General features: G+C 44.5%; 1 protein-coding gene across 3 annotated transcripts in view; it reads right to left on the reverse strand.

Moving 5' to 3' along the window:
- OLFM2 (olfactomedin 2) overlaps positions 1-19,060 on the reverse strand; it is a 192,151-nt gene that overhangs the window by 39,221 nt on the left and 133,870 nt on the right. The gene's annotated exons all lie outside the window — the stretch shown is intronic.

A 19,060-nucleotide genomic window follows, 5' to 3' on the forward strand; every position in this document is an offset into this window, starting at 1 on the left:
GCTTGATGTATGTAGAAGAATGTTTGAGGTTTTAGGACTCTTTGTTTGCTGTGTTTGAACTACAACATAAGCTTTCTTCTGATTTGCCTCTGGGCAGTCTTTTCTAACTGGTTCTGTTGAGCAACTGGTTGGCAAGGCTGACCTATTGCAATAGTTAATAAACTGGGTCCCTAACTGGATCTGCTGTTGCTTGCTGTAATTCTCTTGGTTCTGTGTTTTATTTAAGAGGTGTTCCCTCAGCTGAGCCTCTAAAGAGGTCAGAATGGCTGACAAAAATTAGGGAGATTGATTTGAATGCAAAACTAATGAGGTTTTCGTATGTGCACACTTTTTAAAATCTAAGCAAAATGAGCAAGAAAATAAGGGTTCAGAAAATTGGTCCTTATTTATTAACTGCTGTAATGAAGATGACTACAATCATATCCAATCTTGTGTCTCTCCCTCAATTCCATACTTTAAAATATTATGGCCACAATCCTGTGGTCTTAAAAAGAAATCATCCCATATATTCTGTATTTTATGTTGCTGCTATGTTTTTAAAAGCAATTTGGGGTGCAAATGTTCAGGTGCCTCTGCTGGAACTTGCCGTTTCCAGCCATGAGGTCAACAATACAGCATATAGAAGAGGGATGAGGGGACCTGCTGCCCTCCAAATCCTATTGGACTCCAATTCCCATCAGCCCCAGCCAGAATAGCCAATGGCCAAGGATGATGGGAGCTGGAGTCCAGCAACCTTTGGAGGGCCACAGGCCCCCATCCCCCAGCATCAATCAACAGACAGAATGTGTGACTATGAAAAGCAAAGGCAAGCCAGGTCCCTCCATCCAAGTATTCCTGAGCACCTCTCTCACATTACAGACTGCAATTGATTTACAGTCTTGGTTCGGCAGACATACAGTGGAGTCTTCTCTTCTGGGACTTGAGCTGGAACCGGCAGTCTGGTGCACCAGCTGGAATTCAAGCTCCTTTCCCTGCTTTGCACCCATGAAATATGAATGATAATGTAACCAGGCTGAGGTTGAATACTTATTAGAGTTGGGGCGAGGTAGAGAGGAAAGAGAAATAAGCTATCAAAGCTGATCTTTTAAAGTGAGGTGGCTGAGTAAGGCTGCCCTCGCTGCAGGGTGTGTGTGTGGGGGGGGGGGAGTCCTCTCTGTATGCAGCCTCATCCCATCCTGTATGTAGCCTTTAGGAGAGGGGCAACACACTCACATCTGATAGAGCTGTATCATTCACCAGTCCCTCTGGAGTCTGCTGATGAGGAAGGGGAACACACTGGTCTCAAAAGCAAGCCAGCCACCACCTGAAGTGTGAGGCTACCACTAAACCAGGAGCTGTGCATTAGTTCATCTTTTGTCCTGATATCATGTTCTGGGCTCCACCCAGATCAGTGTGCCCTACATTAGTGGTGGGGAGCCTGAAGCCCTCCAGCTGTGGTTGGACCACAACTCTCAACATCTCTGGCCATTGGCCAACCTGGCTAGGGCTGATGGGAGTTGGAGGAGCCGACCAACTTCTGGAGGACCACAGATTCCCCATCCCAGAGGTAAAACGTGAACCAAGCAACCTCCTTCCTCCCTAGATGAATACACCTCTCTTTACCTGAGATGTGTAGGGCCCCACTCTTTTCACAACTGTTTCCAGCTTTTCTTGTAACCTGCTCTGGGATCTGCTGGTGAAGGGCTGGTAATAAATGTAATTAATAATGATATTGATGATGATGATGATAGATGGTGTCAGCCTAGTTGAGGGGAAGCAAGCTTGAACAAAACCCCCTTAGGAAGGCAGATGTGTGCAGCAGTGGGGTCTGCACTCTCTCAAGGAGATTTTTCTCTTGTGCTTTTTTGTAGCTTTCAACAATCTATAAAATCAGCAATCATATCACTTGTTATCCCAGCTGGATATCAGCTTCCACCATCCCTGACCACTGGCCATCCTGGGAGTTGGAATCCAGCAACATCTGGTGGGCCACACGCTCCCCTCCCCTGATCTCCATCATTGGCTGCTGATGGAAACTCAGAACATCACAGCATGGCGTGCGTGTGTTGCAGGTGGGGAGAGGCAAAGGCCCCATGGTGGGTATGATTCCCGCCTGTGGCTGAGTGCTTAGAAAATTGCCCTATGCTGCTAGTGGTGTGTCCGAGTCCTGGGAGCTCCGTCTTTTTCCTCCGAGATGACTAGTCATACAAAAGGCAAGTGGAGTCATGCTTCTCCTTTCTCTTAGTGGAGCTCAAATTCATGCCTGTTGCTTCCCAACCCCACGTCCTATGCAGGGAGCTGCTGTGGTCAGTGTGTAACTGTGGTTTGCCTTGTTGCCTGACCTGCTCCCTTGTCAAAAGATTGTTTTTCCTTGGGTTGTTTGTACTTTCTGTATGTCTCCTGCCCAAATAATCTATGAAGCAGGTCTGCATTGTGTGGCTTCTCATTTCCCTACATGCAGTGCTTTTTTCTGGGGGGGGGGGATGCAGGGGGACGCATACCCCTAAACATTTTGTGAATCTTTGTACTTTGGTCCATTTACTGTATTTATTTTTCCAGATTTGAACTACAAAATGGTAATTTTCTTGAGTCAAAATGAGAGTACCCCTAAACATTTTTTTTAAGGAAAAAAAGCACTGCCTACATGTATTTTGCTACACAATGGTGGTTGTGAGTGTCATAAAGGGACTCTTTCAGGAATGGGGCCATAGCTTTCTTTGCCACTGGGGCTGCAGTAGGGGCACTTAGGCATTGGAATGTGGGTTGTGCAATTCAGGTGTGCTGGGGGGGTGGTCCTTATGGTCATGTGCCCACTGGCTCCAATCTCATGTCTGTGTTGTCACATGCAAAAACCCCAATTGGTGGGCTTTCCCATCCCATCTCAGGCTGAGCATGAACAGGGTGCAGGAGCCATTCCACCAGTGTGGAGATGCTGCATCTTCCCCACTGGGGTAATATGAGTATAGGATTTCTAACCTCAATTCTCTTTTATAGCTTCCTCTAAAGAAGGTTGAGTGGTTACTTAGTGACAGGGGGGAAAGATCCTGTCATGATGAAAGTCATTAGGGGTGTGTGGGATGTGTGTCTGTGTGTGTGTGTGTGTGTGTGTGTGTGTGTGTGTGTGAAAAAGCCTTCATTAATCCAGCAGAGGGAGGCAATGCAAGGAAGAACACTGAAGACTGAAAGTAGGCAAAAAAATTCATTTAGAAGAAACTGGCCATCACTTTGTGATCCACTATCAGGAAGGGCAGCCACAAGTAAGCAATGTGGATTTTATGTGATCAAAGTGTGATCAGAATCAATTTTGTGTATCTGCATATAAGAATTTACACTGTTTTATGCCTCTGGATCTAGGAGAGATGCAGACCCCTAAAGCCCTGACCCTCAGTCCTGTTTGCACATATGCACCCTATGCTTTGGCATCCAGTGTTGCCCACCATCTTGGCAAGCTTATCTCTGAAGATACAGATCCCAAACTCCCAAAATTTTGTTTTGTAAAGAGCACAGTTTAGCAAGAATCTCCACAATCCTCAGCCTGAGCTCTCCTAGCAGCATGATTCCAGTAGCTTCCCTGATCTAAAGAAAGACATGTTCACATTCAGTGTAATCAGTGGGGAAATTAGTTATGTGACTGACCTAAGTCTCGTTGCTTTCGAATGGGACTGAACTGTGACTAATCTTCTCTAGATGGGGGCTAGGAAATCAAGTGACCTTGCAGATGCCAGCTTGAATAGGTTTGGCATTTTAAATTCCGACAAACAACAAAGTAATCTCCATGCTCCATTGTGACCTTCTGGTCTATGAAGTGCTAAATCAATACTACTCCATTCACTTCCCCAAACAACAATTGATGGAGTCCCTCTTGCCATTCCACAATATGTCCAGACTCCGCAGCTGCTTTCATTAGAGAATTTGCCAAAGGTGCTCACTGTTCTGTCAAAGGACAAGAGGCATCAAAATGGCAAATCAGATCAGACACCTCCATATCTGACTCCTGCCAAGTTCTGCATGCTTTTGGAGGGGTTTGGCTTCTACTACCAGAGAATAATCTCATCTGTGGGACTTGGCCCAAAACATCAAAGGAAACCAGCTCCTCTGATAGGTTGGCAGATTTTGGGGTGTGATCTGCTGCACTTCTGCAACTCCAAAACCAACTCAAATGTTTGAATGCCTTGGTTCTCTCACCTCCTGCTGGCATGGGTGAAGGAGGAAACCCAAACCCCTCTGATCCCCAAATAACCCAGGACTGTATTCCTCCCAAGCATCAGTCCTTTCTCATCTCGTCACACACGGCAGCACAATGTCCATAGCCCCAGGTTAAGAGTCGTTGCGTGGAGATATTTTGCAAATGCAATTTGCTTGCTCAATGGCTGCGTGTGGTGTCTCGGCTGGCGCGTCAGCCAACTGCACCAGTTCCAGCTGAACAAACAGCTAGCAGAGTTAGTTGCAGCAGTGTGGGCACGGATGAAATTCCTGGCAGAAGACACACCTACTGTAGGTCTGGAGCCCAGATTTATGTAGAACATTGTCAAAACAGTTGCAAGTTCAGGGAAGTATTCCAACAGCAGTCTTTTGGTACTTATGCTTGTAAAGGCTCTTTTATCTGCCTGATATTGCAACTGAGTTCCCATTTAAGTCATAGTTGTTTAGGGTTGGATTCAGCTAAATAGTTGCACAAGCAGGAACCAGCACAAGTCCCACTAATGCAATGGGGCATTTCCCCCTCTCCTCTCCTCTCATCCCTCCACCCCACCCCAAATTGGCTTAGGTGGGGTGGGAGAACCCCCAGAACACTGCTCAGGAGGAGAGGAAATCATTCTGACTGGCAAGCAGAAATGCTCACATTGTTGGAACAATCAAATTTGTGTGATGTTGAATTCCATCCATGCATAAGTCAACAACACTGAGTTAATGTAAAAAACAAAAAACACCACCCTGAAATTAAGGGTTACTTTTTGTAATGCATGGGTACAAATATACAATGATTATACCTGGGTCTCTATTAATAGCTCCTTCCACACACACCCATGTTACTTCCTATGGCATGTGCTACAACAGGCATATCCAATCTCGGCCCTCCAGATGTTTTGAGACTACAATTCCCACCATCCCTGAACACTAGTCCTGTTAGCTAGGGATAATGGGAGTTGTAATCCCAAAACATCTGGAGGGCTGAGTTTGCCTATGCCTGTTCTAAGACATCATATTCAGGTTCTTTCTCCTTTAACTCAAAATATCTTGAAATAAAAAAATTCCTTCCTGTAGCACCTTAAAGACCAACTAAGTTAGTTCTTGGTATAAGCTTTCGTGTGCATGCACACTTCTTCAGATACACTGAAACAGAAGTTGCCAGATCCTTCTATATATTGAGAAGGTGGGGAGGGGTATTACTTAGAAGGGTGGTGGGAATCGGAGATTGGCAGATAGCTGAGATGAGCCTGTTGACGACTCTTAACGACTGTAATAGGTCTTACAGGAAAAGGCAAGGGGTGAGAAGGTGAGAAATGGCTTAGTCATGTATAATGAGATAAGAATCCGATGTCTCTGTTCAGACCAGGTCTCTCCATTGTTTTAAGTTTGGTAATGAGCTGTAATTCAGCAGCTTCTCTTTCCAGTCTATTTCTGAAATTCCTTTGTAGTAAAACAGCCACCTTGAGATCTTGCATAGAATGTCCTGGGAGATTGAAGTGTTCTCCCACTGGTTTCTCTGTTTTGTGATTCTTGATGTCAGATTTATGTCCGTTTATTCTTTGGCGTCAAACATCTTCAATCTCCCAGGACATTCGTCAAACACTTTGGCGTCAAACACTTCAATCTCCCAGGACATTCTATGCAAGATCTCAAGGTGGCTGTTTTACTACAAAGGAATTTCAGAAATAGACTGGAAAGAGAAGCTGCTGAATTACAGCTCATTACCAAACTTAAAACAATGGAGAGACCTGGTCTGAACAGAGACATCGGATTCTTATCTCATTATACATGACTAAGCCATTTCTCACCTTCTCACCCCTTGCCTTTTCCTGTAAGACCTATTACAGTCGTTAAGAGTCGTCAACAGGCTCATCTCAGCTATCTGCCAATCTCCGATTCCCACCACCCTTCTAAGTAATACCCCTCCCCACCTTCTCAATATATAGAAGGATCTGGCAACTTCTGTTTCAGTGTATCTGAAGAAGTGTGCATGCACACGAAAGCTTATACCAAGAACTAACTTAGTTGGTCTTTAAGGTGCTACAGGAAGGAATTTTTTTATTTCGACTATGGCAGACCAACACGGCTACCCATCTGTAACTCAAAATATCTTGTGTGCATTAATGGCTGAATCAACATATAGTACTTATTGTATTGTTTGAATAATGATTTCCACCATGATAGGGTGATTATGTAAACATTGTCAGGAACAGGCCTCCCTCAGCACATTCAGCATTCAAAAATGACGCGTTCTCTCAACTTACTTCCAGCGATTATTTGCCTTATTCCACCACAAACACCCTAAATCACTCAAGTGTACCTTCCTTTACCCAAACCAGGCACTTTCCTCCTCTTTTCCAGCTTTTTCAATTTCATCCAGCATAAACAGTAAAGTAATTTTATTTTGGGGGCTTTAAAGAGACTAGATTGCAAGTAGTGTTCTTTCAATGGTTATTTATTTATTAACATAGCCCCTGCTGGTACTTTACGGCTATGGCTGGGGCCTCTGAAGGGAGCTATTTAAGAGGCATTTTGCAGCATGTTGTAATAAAAGTTTAATCAGCTTCCAGCCTCCCTTTTCTTTCTTTCTTTCTTTCTTTCTTTCTTTCTTTCTTTCTTTCTTTCTTTCTTGCATGCACACTTGTGTACAAAAAGCCAAGACAGAAAGACAGGAAACACAGCTTGCCCAAGGATCCCTTCTGTGATACAGACAGGAAACAAGCAGTCATTAAAACACACAAACAAATGTCTAAAGTAACAACAACTTGAAAGTGACCTTGAAATCCATATTGGTGGTTGAGGACAGGCTGACTTGCTTGTTTTGTGTCCAAGCCTTTTTGGAGATGCTAAAACAAGCTTTATTTCAGCTGGGACTCCACACTCCCCCCCCCCCCAGCACCCGAGGCTATTTGATTGCCAAGGTGCCACCCAGAAAGTAAGAAAACCACCATGTGTAGACAGAGCAGCTGTCCCCAGTAAATGCTGCACCTGCAGATAGAGTCCCTCTTTCACAGAACAATTCAAGGTGCAAGAAACTCTTGTCCTCTTGAAACCACAGGGCTGAAGTTTGCGAAAAAGGTGAAATATCTGGGTGTAAATATGACCGCAAAAAAAAAGAAAAGAATTTGTACAAAGACAACTATGAAAAGCTATGGAAAGATCTTAAAAGAGATTTGGATATCTGGACAAGGTTGAAACTATCTTTGTTGGGCCGAATTTCTGCAATAAAGATGAATGTATTGCCTAAGTTGTTACTTTTGTTCTAAGTGCTTCCTATCATTGATAAGTTGAATTGTTTTAAGGAATGGCAAAAGGTATTATCTAAATTTATCTGGCAGGGGGAAAACCCAGAATTAAGTTTAAATTATTAACAGATGTGAAAGAGAGAGGGGGTTTCTCCCTGCCAGATTTAAGGATTTATTTTGAAGCTGCAGCCTTTTGCTGGTTGAAAGAATGGTGTTTATTGGAAAATACAGATGGTTTAGATTTTGAAGGTTTTGATAATGTATTTGGTTGGCATGCATATTTATGGTATGACAAGATAAAAGCTCACAAAGGATTTAAAAATCATATAATTAGAAAATCTTTGAACAATGTTTGGATAAGATACAAGGTTTTGTTAGAAAGGAAAACACCCAGGTGGATATCACCATTGGAAGCTAAGACCCATAAAAGTTTGAATATGAAAGAAACATAGTTGAAGTATAATGATATTCTGATGGAAGTAGGGGACCAATTTAGATTAAAATCTTATGATCAGTTGAAAGATAAAATAGATGATTGGTTCCAGTACATCCAGATAAATGAAGTGTTTAAAATGCATAAGAAAATTGGTTTTCAAACAGAGAAATCCAAACTGGAAACGGAATTATTAGATACAAAAACAAAAAACCTTTCTAAGATGTATAACTTATTTCTGGAATGGCATATGAAAGATGAACAAGCGAAATCTGTAATGATTGAATGGGCCAGGGATGTGGGGCACCATATCATGATGGTGGATTGGGAGAAATTGTGGGAAAAGGGAATCAAATTTACAGCTTGTAATGTATTAAGAGAAAAATTGATGAAAATGATGTACAGATGGTATTTAACACCAGTGAAGCAAGCAAAAATGTATCATACTCATGATAATAAATTCTGGAAATGTAGAGAAAAAGAAGGAACCTTTTACCACATGTGGTGGGCGTGCTCCAAGGTAAAAGGCTTCTGGGAAAGGATTTATAATGAATTGAAAAAAGTGTTGAAAAACACATTAAAAAACCAGAAGCCTTTTTACTTGGTATAGTGGGGGATGAAATTCCCAAAAAGGATGTTACTTTTTTTATCTGTATGCCACAACAGCTGCGAGAATATTGCTAGCGAAGAATGGAAGAAACAAGATTTACCAACTGTCAAAGAATGGCAGATGAAGATGATGGACTATATAGAACTTGCCAAACTGACTGGGAGACTCCGAGACCAGAGAAAAGAGATGGTGGAAGAAGACTGGAAGAAGTTTAAGAAATATTTGCAAAAATATGTTAAAATTTAAATCTTAAAATAGCTTTGGAAGTGGATATAGGCTATAGGGTTAGAAGTAGAAGATAGGGTATTTTAAAATAGTATTATTTGTAAGTGATAAAATGTGAAGTTATTTTAAGTGTGATTAAAAAAAAAAGATGGTTAGAAACTATGATATATGTAAACTGCTAAAGATGAAACAAAATGAAAATCAGATAGGAGGGACTTGGGGAAGCCAACTTAACAATGTTTAGAAAAATAGGGATATGACAAGAATTTGTTTGTATTGTTTGTTTTTCTGTTTGTGTTCTTTATTTGTGTTATAAAATGAATAAAAAATTTTGAAAAGAAAAGAAACGAAACTCTTGTTGTCTTTTCCAGCTGGCACCCTGTCTTAAGACCATCAGCCCCAGGTGGAACTTCTAAGAGCTGGTTTTGATTCTTGTTCCTTGGGAGTCACTGTATCACTTTGGAAAAATACCATCACCCTGGGCCCTAGCAGCTTTAGGAGGTCATTGCCTCCCCTCTTGCATTCCTGCCTCCTGTGATTGGTCCCTGACCCAATCCATGTCCATGTGAGAGCTGGTGCAGTTCACCCCAGTGATGGCTAGCCCCAGTGGCCCAAACCACGCCAACCCCAGTAAGCTAACGTAGGGCCCCTTGACCATGATCAAGTCTAACCACTGCTTCTGCCCTCGATATTGTACATTGAAGGTTCCCACCCCCATCGTGCGGACCTTGCATATTTGGAAGTACCGGAGGGTGAATGGGGCCAGCCTAAGGAGGGAGAAAGGTTGTTTTCTGCTGCTCCAGAGAAGCGGACACGGAGCAATGGATCCAAACTACAAGAAAGAAGATTCCATCTAAACATTAGGAAGAACTTCCTGACAGTAAGAGCTGTTCGACAGTGGAATTTGCTGCCAAGGAGTGTGGTGGAGTCTCCTTCTTTGGAGGTCTTTAAGCAGAGGCTTGACAACCATATGTCAGGAGTGCTCTGATGGTGTTTCCTGCTTGGCAGGGGGTTGGACTCGATGGCCCTTGTGGTCTCTTCCAACTCTATGATTCTATGATTCTATGATTCTAAGCTTGGGGCCACTGCTGAGACACAATTTCCTTAATCTCTGTGCCGAGGTTATGGACAGGGTTGAGCCTGTATCAAGCTCTATGTGGCACGGGGCTCCCTCTATCTGTACCTCAATGTAATTTTTTTTTGCATTGGAATGAGGCAACTGGTATATCTGACAGTCTGTGATCTCCATTGAGTTGCCTTGGTGTGTTGGACCGTGGGGCCTGGGACTCTTGGGTCAGCCATCTGATGTGAGGCATTGGCCAGGCCGGGCACAACACACCCGGGCGATGTGTCCTGCTTTTCTGCATTGTCGGCATTTTGCGTTGCGGAAACGGCAAGTCCTCCGCTAATGGCTCTCATCGCAGCTTGCGCAGTTCCCCTCTTCCATACGAGGCTGTTGTGGTGGACGTGCAGCATTGTGTGCCGCTGCACTCAGTGTACGTCCTCCCTGTTGGATTCTGAGTCGTCGGTGAGGTCCTTGTGGTGGACCCTTGGTTGGGACGATGAGTTCGGCAAGAATCCTTCTTCGGCCTGGTGGAGGGAGGTCACCTCTCGGCAGCTTCAGTTGCCAGGACCTCCTTTGGGTGACCTGGAACATCAGGTCCTTCTTGGCGTAGAGGTGCCACTGCAGCTTCTCGTCTCTCAGGCCACTGATGAGGCGGTCACGGAGCATGTTCTCCGGCTCTGTGAAGTTGCAGAGCCGGGCGGCCTGGTGGAGGGAGATCACATACCCGGTTATTGTTTCTCCGGGGGTCTGCTGCTTTGCTTAGAAGGCGTTGCGACATGCTACCACCGAGGGCTGTGGCGAGAAGTGCCCCTTCAGCCGTTCCATTATCATGTTGTAGGGAATGGTCACAGTATTTGCGGGTGCAAGGAGAACTCGGACGATCTCGAACATTTCTTCTCCACAGATGCTGAATAATGTCGCCCACTTCTTTGCTATATCAGTGACGTCCTTTGCCTCTAGGAGGAACTGGAAATGGGTGGAGTATCCTTCCCAGTCTCCTGAGGCTGGGCTGAACAACATGAAGCTGCTGTCTGTTGCCATTCTGGGTCCTTGGGTCCCACTGGCCTGGATGCGTGGTGCAATGCAGCGGTGTTGCCAGTGGCGGTTGCGGTGCGGTGTGCGGACAGCTCAGCGGGATCCCACCTTTGTTGCCAGTGAAATATACTTGGAGTCGCATAGTGATTTCATGCTCTTTATTGCAGATTGTAAAACAGTGAATGGATTTTCCCCCAAACCTCAAGTTTTACATATATTATTTACACAATGCGTCCTGTCTGATTGGCTGATTCTGCTTCCCTCCTGGAGCCTGATTGGGCTGCTCCTGCAGGCCAATCAGGTTGTTGCATTCTAGGATCCTGCCTGCCTCTAGGATCCAAGCTTAGTACATAACAACTTCCCTTTCTTGTCCACAGACTTGGGCAGCCAAACACTGTCTCTGTGCAGCCCAGAGGCCAGCCTGATTCAGAAGAGGTCGGAGGGCTTCTGCACATCAGACCAATCATTTTAATGAGTGGGGAGATGGCAAAAATCCCCCTCAGATGATTTGCATAGATCAGCCAAGGGTGTTGTTGCTGTGTGTGTCCCATGTGTATACGTGAGATTGTGTGTGCAGGAAAGTGGGGCCGTCATACCCACTGCTAGCATGCAGCCCCCAGAAGATTGGCCAAGGGCGAATGCAGTCTTCAGACCAAAAACTAAAATTAAAATTAGCTCGTCCAGCTCTATTGCTGGCCATGAGGCTCGGCCTCAAGCAACTGATTTTGGGTGCTGCTACAGGGCAGCAAGCTATGATTAAATTTAATTTAACTCTGATCACCTGCACATGCCACTCATTCTGCTACATAAAATGTAATGATTCTGTGTTGTAAAAGTGATGTTTAAAGAGGCACAGAGTGTGATGGAAATAAATGGCTTTTTAGAAAAGGAGGGCGGTGTCTGTTTTCGTAAGGCTGAGTTGTCGAGGAAGAGACATCACTTGTGTTTCTGCCTCTTGCACCCAAATGGCCTGGGCCAGCCCTGAGGACTCCTCTGCGTAAACAAGAGGTGAGGACTGAGGGAATTGAGGACATCAACCTTGAATCATCATCGGCATTTATGGCATCCTGATGGTATAAACAAAGCCAGGGTGACCCATCTGCACTATTCCTCTGAATTGGTAGCAGCTCAAGCTGAGCTCTCTGCTGTGCAGATCTATGAAGAAGGCAGCTTCTGACCCATCCCTCTTCCCTTCCAGGTATTTCAATCCTCGCCAAGGTCAAGCAGTGACTTCACTGTCACCTGAGCCCTGCTGGTGCTCAAGGGAAGATTTATAGCTATGTTATGCTGCATCATCAGGAGGCACGTTTTTCTCACTACTCCCTGCTGTGAAGAAATGCCTCTCTGACTTTCTCCAAGGAGGGCTGTGCATGTCATCTCAAATGATTTCTCTTGGGCTAGACAAGAGCCAACTGCACACTGCTGCCTTTTGCTCAGGCTTGATCTTCTACCACAACCACTACTCACACCTGAGAGGAGGAGTTATTAGAGAGTATTTCTCTCATCAGTACCAAAATGCAGCAGATGACAAAGGAAGGGTCCGTATCTGGCGCCTTCAAGCAAATAGATAACCTGTGACTCTCCAGCTGCTGCTGAACTCCAATCTCAGCCAGCAAGGCCAATGGCCAGACATGATTGGAGCTGCAGTCCTGCAACATCTGGAGGGCTGCAGGTTCTCCACCTCTGAAATCTGGCAAGATTTGTGTCTTCAGAAGGGGTGGTCTCACTTAAAAATTTCATTCAATTCTACCCTAAATGTTACAGAAGTTCACTTTTTTAAAAATGCAAAGGTGACCAGCAAAAATGCCCCTGGGCCTATTTGCCTGTAATATGGCAAGAGCAAATATGCCTGCAAATGTCATCCACTTCTGTCAAAATAAAATAAAACATATAGCTGCTTTTTTATCTCCTAATAGTAAATAGTGAGGAGAGAACACTTACGACCCCTGGGTAAAATCAGGCAGCCTGTGAAAGTCCATAGCAGCCTCTCCCAGTCCCTACTAATCTAAATAAAGTATTCCAAAAGAATTTCCTGCTTTTGCCCTGCTCTATATGAAATGTTTTCTCTGTTACTTCTCTTTTCCTGAAGATAACTTGCTTTAAACCAAAGCATTTGCATCCACAATAATTAAAACGAATATTTTGTCATGATTTCACTGAGGGAAATAGGAGTGGCAGGGGCAGGAAAGAAAAAGGTTGTATGCTATTATATAGGTCAGGAACAAACAAATTAGAAGAAAATAAAAAGAAAAGATGTTACAGGGAGAGAACAAAGTATTGGATGTATTGACATTCAGCACAGAGAGTGTGTGGAAAGCGGAGGAACTGGCTGCAGAGAACACGGCACAGCTCTTTTTATGATGAAGCTAACACGTACAAATTGAAAGGGAGGAAGAGAAACAAGGTGTGCATTAATGGGAAAATAGAATCACTTTTGTTATTCCTGATATCTTAGCTACAGCCAGAAGGTTCCTTCAGATAGGACACTTCTGGCTATTATGTGAAATAAGGCCTGACGTGTGAGAGTGAGACATCTCACCAAATTATGATTTATTGTTGTGGGGTGGGGTGAATATGTATGTATGATTGTATGTATGTATTTGTGTACACACACACACACACACACACACACACACACACGATAATAATAAAAGGAATAATTTGGCTGGTGTGCAAGCTGCACCCTCTCCTAGGGAAGAGGGAAACTTGCTACAGTCTTCCAGACTGTCTCTGTCACTTCCAAACTAGACTCGTGCAAATGCCAGGGCTGTTTGTGAGAAGCATTTGGCGGGAGTGTAGGAATATAGCTGGTCCCTCCCAAACACAGCAGTGAGATTGTGTAGCAGGACTTGCTACTCTATGAGCACACTGCACCTAGGTACACCAGGCACAATTAAAATGGTCTGGGTCCAGGATAACTAAGGTACTGAATACTCCTGTATGCTGAGATCATTGTGAAAGGCTCTCTTCCTCTTACAAGCCAGTGTGGTGTAGTGGTTAGAGTGTTGTACTAGGAGCAGGGAGACCAGGGTTCAAATCCCCACTCAGCATGAAGATCCCTGGGTGACCTTGGGCCAGTCACAGCCTCTCAGACTAACCAATCTAGCAGGGTTGTTGTGCGCTCCACCTTGAGCTCCATGGAGGAAAGGTGAGATATGAATGTAATGAATAGAAGCTCCTCTGTTAGATGGGTAGAAAGAGGTGGCAGAAACAGGAGACATAATGTGAGTGATATTTAGGGTCAGGAATATTCTCTCCAGAAAAGCCCATCTAGTCCCTTTCCTTTTAGACACCAATGAAAGCAATTCTAATTTCGCACATCTCTGAAAAGAAGAGAAGGGGGGACAATAACTTCAGGAAGCTGTTCTGCAGTTTTGCATTTGCATGATTTGCTTATTTCTTTATTAATCTTGGCTAGCATAATTAATGGTCAGTGATTATGGCAGTTGGAGTCCAGCAACACCTGTAGGGCCACAGGTTCCTCACCCCTGCTGTACACACTTACCTCGCAAGAAGTCCTGCTGAACTCAATGGAATCATAGAACTGTAGCATTGGAAGGGACCATGAGGGTCGTCTAGTCCAACCCTCTGCAATGCAGGAATCTTTTGCCCAATATGGGGCTTGAACCCACAACCCTAAGATATATGGTTACTTGCTTCTGAGTACTTGACCTGCAGAGAATTGTGCTGTTTCATCTGCTGCAGCAACAAGAAATCCGTGTGGCACCTTAAAGACTAGACACCACTTAGTATAATTCGTCTTTTGACTAATTAAAAAGATGCTTCAATTAATCAGGTAGCAGGTTTTTAAAAAATCTGCCACCTTTAATTTAAGTATTTAGTACCTTCTTAGAATGTACCTTCTTAGAAGAGGCATTTCTCCTCCTTAGGAACAAGGGAAGAAGTTGCCTTTTACAAGGTCTGACCACTAGCTCACCTAGTCTAGTATTCTCTACACCGGGGGGGGGGGACTTTGACCCTTTAGATAGATGTACCTGGATTACAACTCCCATCAGCCCCTACAGTTATGGCCAATGACCTGGGATGATGGAAGTTGTAGTTCAGCAACATCTGCAGGACCAAAGGCTCCCCAAGCCTACTTTCCACTGACTGCCAGTAGACCTCCAAGGTTTCAGGCAGGCTCTTTTCCAGCCCTTACCTGGAGATGCTGGTGCTGAACATGGACCTTCTTCAGGCAAAGCATAGGCTGTTCCACTAAGCTACGGACAATCCTTTCTCTCTCTCAGGAGGCAGTGACTTTTCTGAGATGGTGCCTTCTGTGACATACATGCACATAATCTAAAGCACAAAGCTTGTTCCCCCCCTTTAGAACAATGGCTTTATTCATAGGCAAATGAATGCAGATGGAGGCCATTAAAACTCATGCAATGAATCAACTGAGATATCTTAGAGTTATGAACTAACTAAGTGCTAAAGGTTTAAAACAAATGGTGAAATACAAAAATGGGAAAAAGAAAAGGCAATACCAGAGGGACCTAACATTGGGGCAGTGGGGGAGGGGGGAGGAGAGGGCAGAAAAATCTTTGAGAAAAACAGGAGGTCTCTCCGGTACTGATAATCTGTGGCGGGGGCATTGCAGACTTGTGATAATAAATGTTTGTTTGTTTGTTTGTTTGTTTGTTTGTTCATACATACCCTGCCCATCCGGCTTGGTTTCCCCAGCTCTGCTGCATGGAAGATCACAATCCTTGCTCTTACAATTTCCTTCCTTAAGACCAACCACATTCAGATGTCCATGAAAGGCTTCTGCATTAATCTGCAACCACTGCATTTGCTTGCTATGACCACAGTCCCAAGAAAGCTCAATAGACACACAGGAGAGCCAAGGGCTTAGGCTGCAAGATCTACCCTACAGACCCCTCCATCCCCCACCACACACACAATTAGGGCAAGCTGAGACATTCATTCCAGGCAATGAATCAGGACAAGTGGTGACTGGTGTTCCCTACCCAACCTCACTACAGGACTAACCACTGCTGCTGTTTGGTCCTCCACTGACAATCCATGTGCTGGCTGCTCTCTGCTACCCCAGTGTCTCCCTCCAGGGAAGGATCCTTTCTTAGATCAAGGCATTGTAAGGCGAGGTGGCCCTGGAGAATCTCCATGCCACTGGCCTACTACTGTGGCATACACTGTTTAAATATCTGTCACTATAGCAAAGTGGTCAATGACACGCTCACAGAGATTTCTGAGGCCATTCACTCCAGTTGCTCCAGTGCCTCAGTCTGGCAAAGGACCCTACAAACATAGGGTCCTTCCTCAGATCAAGGTGTGAGGGAGATCCTGCAGGCTGTGCCCATGATCCTTAACTATTGGACATGCTGGCTGGACGCTGATGGGAGCAGGTGTACAGCAACACCTGGAGTTTCCTGCTTGGCAGGGGGTTGGACTCGATGGCCCTTGTGGTCTCTTCCAACTCTATGATTCTATGAACACAGGTTGCCCACCCCTGCCTTAGAGCATGAGCTGGCCAAACAAGCTCCAATTGGACACTTCATACAACTATCCCTGAGTTAGGCCCGTCCCCTGCAGTTGTCATGCACACAAGAATTCTGAGGAGCTGTCCTTTGGAGTTGCAGCTGTCCCTCCTTCTGCCTTCCAATACACTGTGATGTGAGTCTGGTTTAACACATTAGGAATCAGGCTGAGATTACAACCAGCATTAAAAACTATCAATAAAAGCCAGGATAAAGCCAATGTGCCGTATCCAGGGCTTTGTGAGCCATAAAAGGTTTTAAAAGGCAATTTAGTGTGTGGGGGGGAATAGGTATATTTAAGACAAATCCTATGTTTCTCATAAAACAGGGAGGGAGGGTGAGGGTTGGCACGAAATAGCTCAAAGAATTGGCTATTTGGAAGTCACCATGTCTCCTTGCTTTCTATGCCTCCACTCTAAACTCAATTCTTTCTGGATCAATAAAAACATATGAAAATGGAATCAAAATAACTAGAGGTGCTTGTGGGGATAAGAACTAACACCCTTCCCTGTTAAGGATGAAAATTAATTCTAACAACACCATCCTGAAAAGAAAAGAAAAACCACTCCCAGAATGTATTTTCCTAAATAGTTAGCTAACTGAATACCAAATACCCAGATTACAGTGTACAAGGATCACAAGAAATGCAATATAAAAAGCAACATTAAAACCACAAAATTCTCAAACTCACAGACCTTGATTCACTAGCAAAAACACAAAACAAAAAACAGGCCAGCAATTGCATCAATCCGTAAAGGCCAGACAGAACAAGTTTGCCCTCAGCAGAAGTTGAAAAGGCATCAGCAAGGGGGACAAGTGTACCTTTGGTTAGGACTGCCATATTTCAAACACTGAAAAATCTGGACAGAAAGGTTGTTGAGCTTTTTTTGCAAAACTGCAGAGAAGGCCCTACAACATTTAACCGGCCCACTGTGCTAAACCGGCATGGTGTGGGGGCTCTAGAAATTGCTTCTGCGCATGTCCAGATACAGAAAATTGCTTCAGTGCAGGCGCGATTTCTGGCATTTGGCCATGCACAGAAGTGATTTCCGGCACCGCAGACACGCACAGACATGATTTCCGGTGTCGTGCTGCGCCAGTCCAGCCCACGGAGGATCTCCGTGGGACTGATCCGGCCCATGCCCGGTAAGCCTTGCTGACCCCTGCCCTACAACAAGTCACTGAAGCCATGGCTGTAGCTGGGACTCTCAGCAGGGCCTCTCTAGGCACATTTGAAAGAGGTTTGTCATCTACCTGTGCAATATAAACAGTGCTGGGGAAATGGTATGCCTGCAAACAGTCATGCCCAAAAGGATGGTGGGAAGTATTTCATTTCTCCCTCAAGACATTGTAGAAAGAAACAGAGCAGGTCTGGGCAGCCTATCAGCTGCCAGGTGCAGATGGACTACAACCCCCATCATTCCTGAGAGTTGACCGTGCTGGCTAGGGCTGATGGGAGTTGGAGTCAAGTTATTCCTCTTGTCCAGTTTCTGTTCGCATCTGACTTTGCCATCCCTAGGAGCCCTTCCATCCTTGACCTTTGAAGCCTTTTCTTCACTCTGTCCAATTAAAAAGGAAAGGGAAACCTGCAGGTCAGACCAAACCTCATTAGAAGTGTCGCTTGCTGGAACTCAGGATGCTGAATGTGTTGTTTTCTGAAAACTCTGTAGGCCCTGCTCTCAACTGGCTCCAAATCTATTTGCCCACTCTGATAATTTACAGGCAAGGAAACAGCAGCAGCAAGTAAGGTGGTATGTGGGCAGGAAGTCCAATTTTTCAACCCACCAGGAGACGATAATCTCCAGGGTGCCATTACTCTTCTTTCCTGATCCCTCAGTGTCCCTCCAGCATTCATGGCTGCCCACAGCTCTTTTTCCTGCCTCAACTACAACCTCCCCACCGGAGCAGTTAATTAAATATCAAATGTTTCTAAATGGCAGGAGCAAAGACATTTGCGGCGTGAGGGGGTTGGGGAGAAAGGATCATTTATGCATTTGTTTGTGACTCACACTGGCCTTGCTGCCCAATCCAGGCAGGATGTCCTTGGCTTCCCAGGTGGAAATGGAAACAGCAATGCAGAACCCTTTGCAACAAAAGGCTGAGATAAAACAAATAAATATCAAGTGCAAGAGCTTTCCACTCAGAGCATCTAAAGGTCATTGTTTCAAAAGTGCATTTTTGCAATGCACTCTTTGCCACTTGCTTGCAATTCAGAACTTTGGGGGAGGTAAAGAGGTGGGGTGGGTGGGACGGCTGGGGAGGGGTGCCTCATTCTCCCTGCTTCCCTCCCCTTCTCAAGAATATTTTACGTATATCATATGTGTGCGTGTACATGCACACTCAAACAAAGGCTGAGTGATGTCACAAGGCAGAGTTTCCCATGATGCCACAGGGCTGCCAACATTTGGAAGTCTGAAACCTGACAAGAGGGTTGAACTTAAGAGTCTGTCTCAGTACAGCTATATATTTATTTATAAAAATAGTTATATACCATTCATTAAAAAAACCATCAGAGCAGTTTACATAAAACCATACCATTAAAACCACATAAAAATGTTAAAATCAGGGATCAGCTAGCTATTATGAAAGATGTATTCTTAATTGCCTCTGTAATACTGATAGAATAGAAAAGCTTTCAGCAGGCCAGAGATATGAAGGTCCAGGGGCATGGAATCAGGGAAGAGATGATGGTGGGCTTAAAAAAAAAATATACTTTATATATTAAAAATATATTTTGAGCGATTAGTGAGATTTTTTAAAAGCACTTTTCAGTGTTCT

The sequence above is a fragment of the Podarcis pityusensis genome (genome assembly GCF_964106645.2).
Source record: "Podarcis pityusensis genome assembly, chromosome: 2".
Classification (NCBI taxonomy): domain Eukaryota; kingdom Metazoa; phylum Chordata; class Lepidosauria; order Squamata; family Lacertidae; genus Podarcis; species Podarcis pityusensis.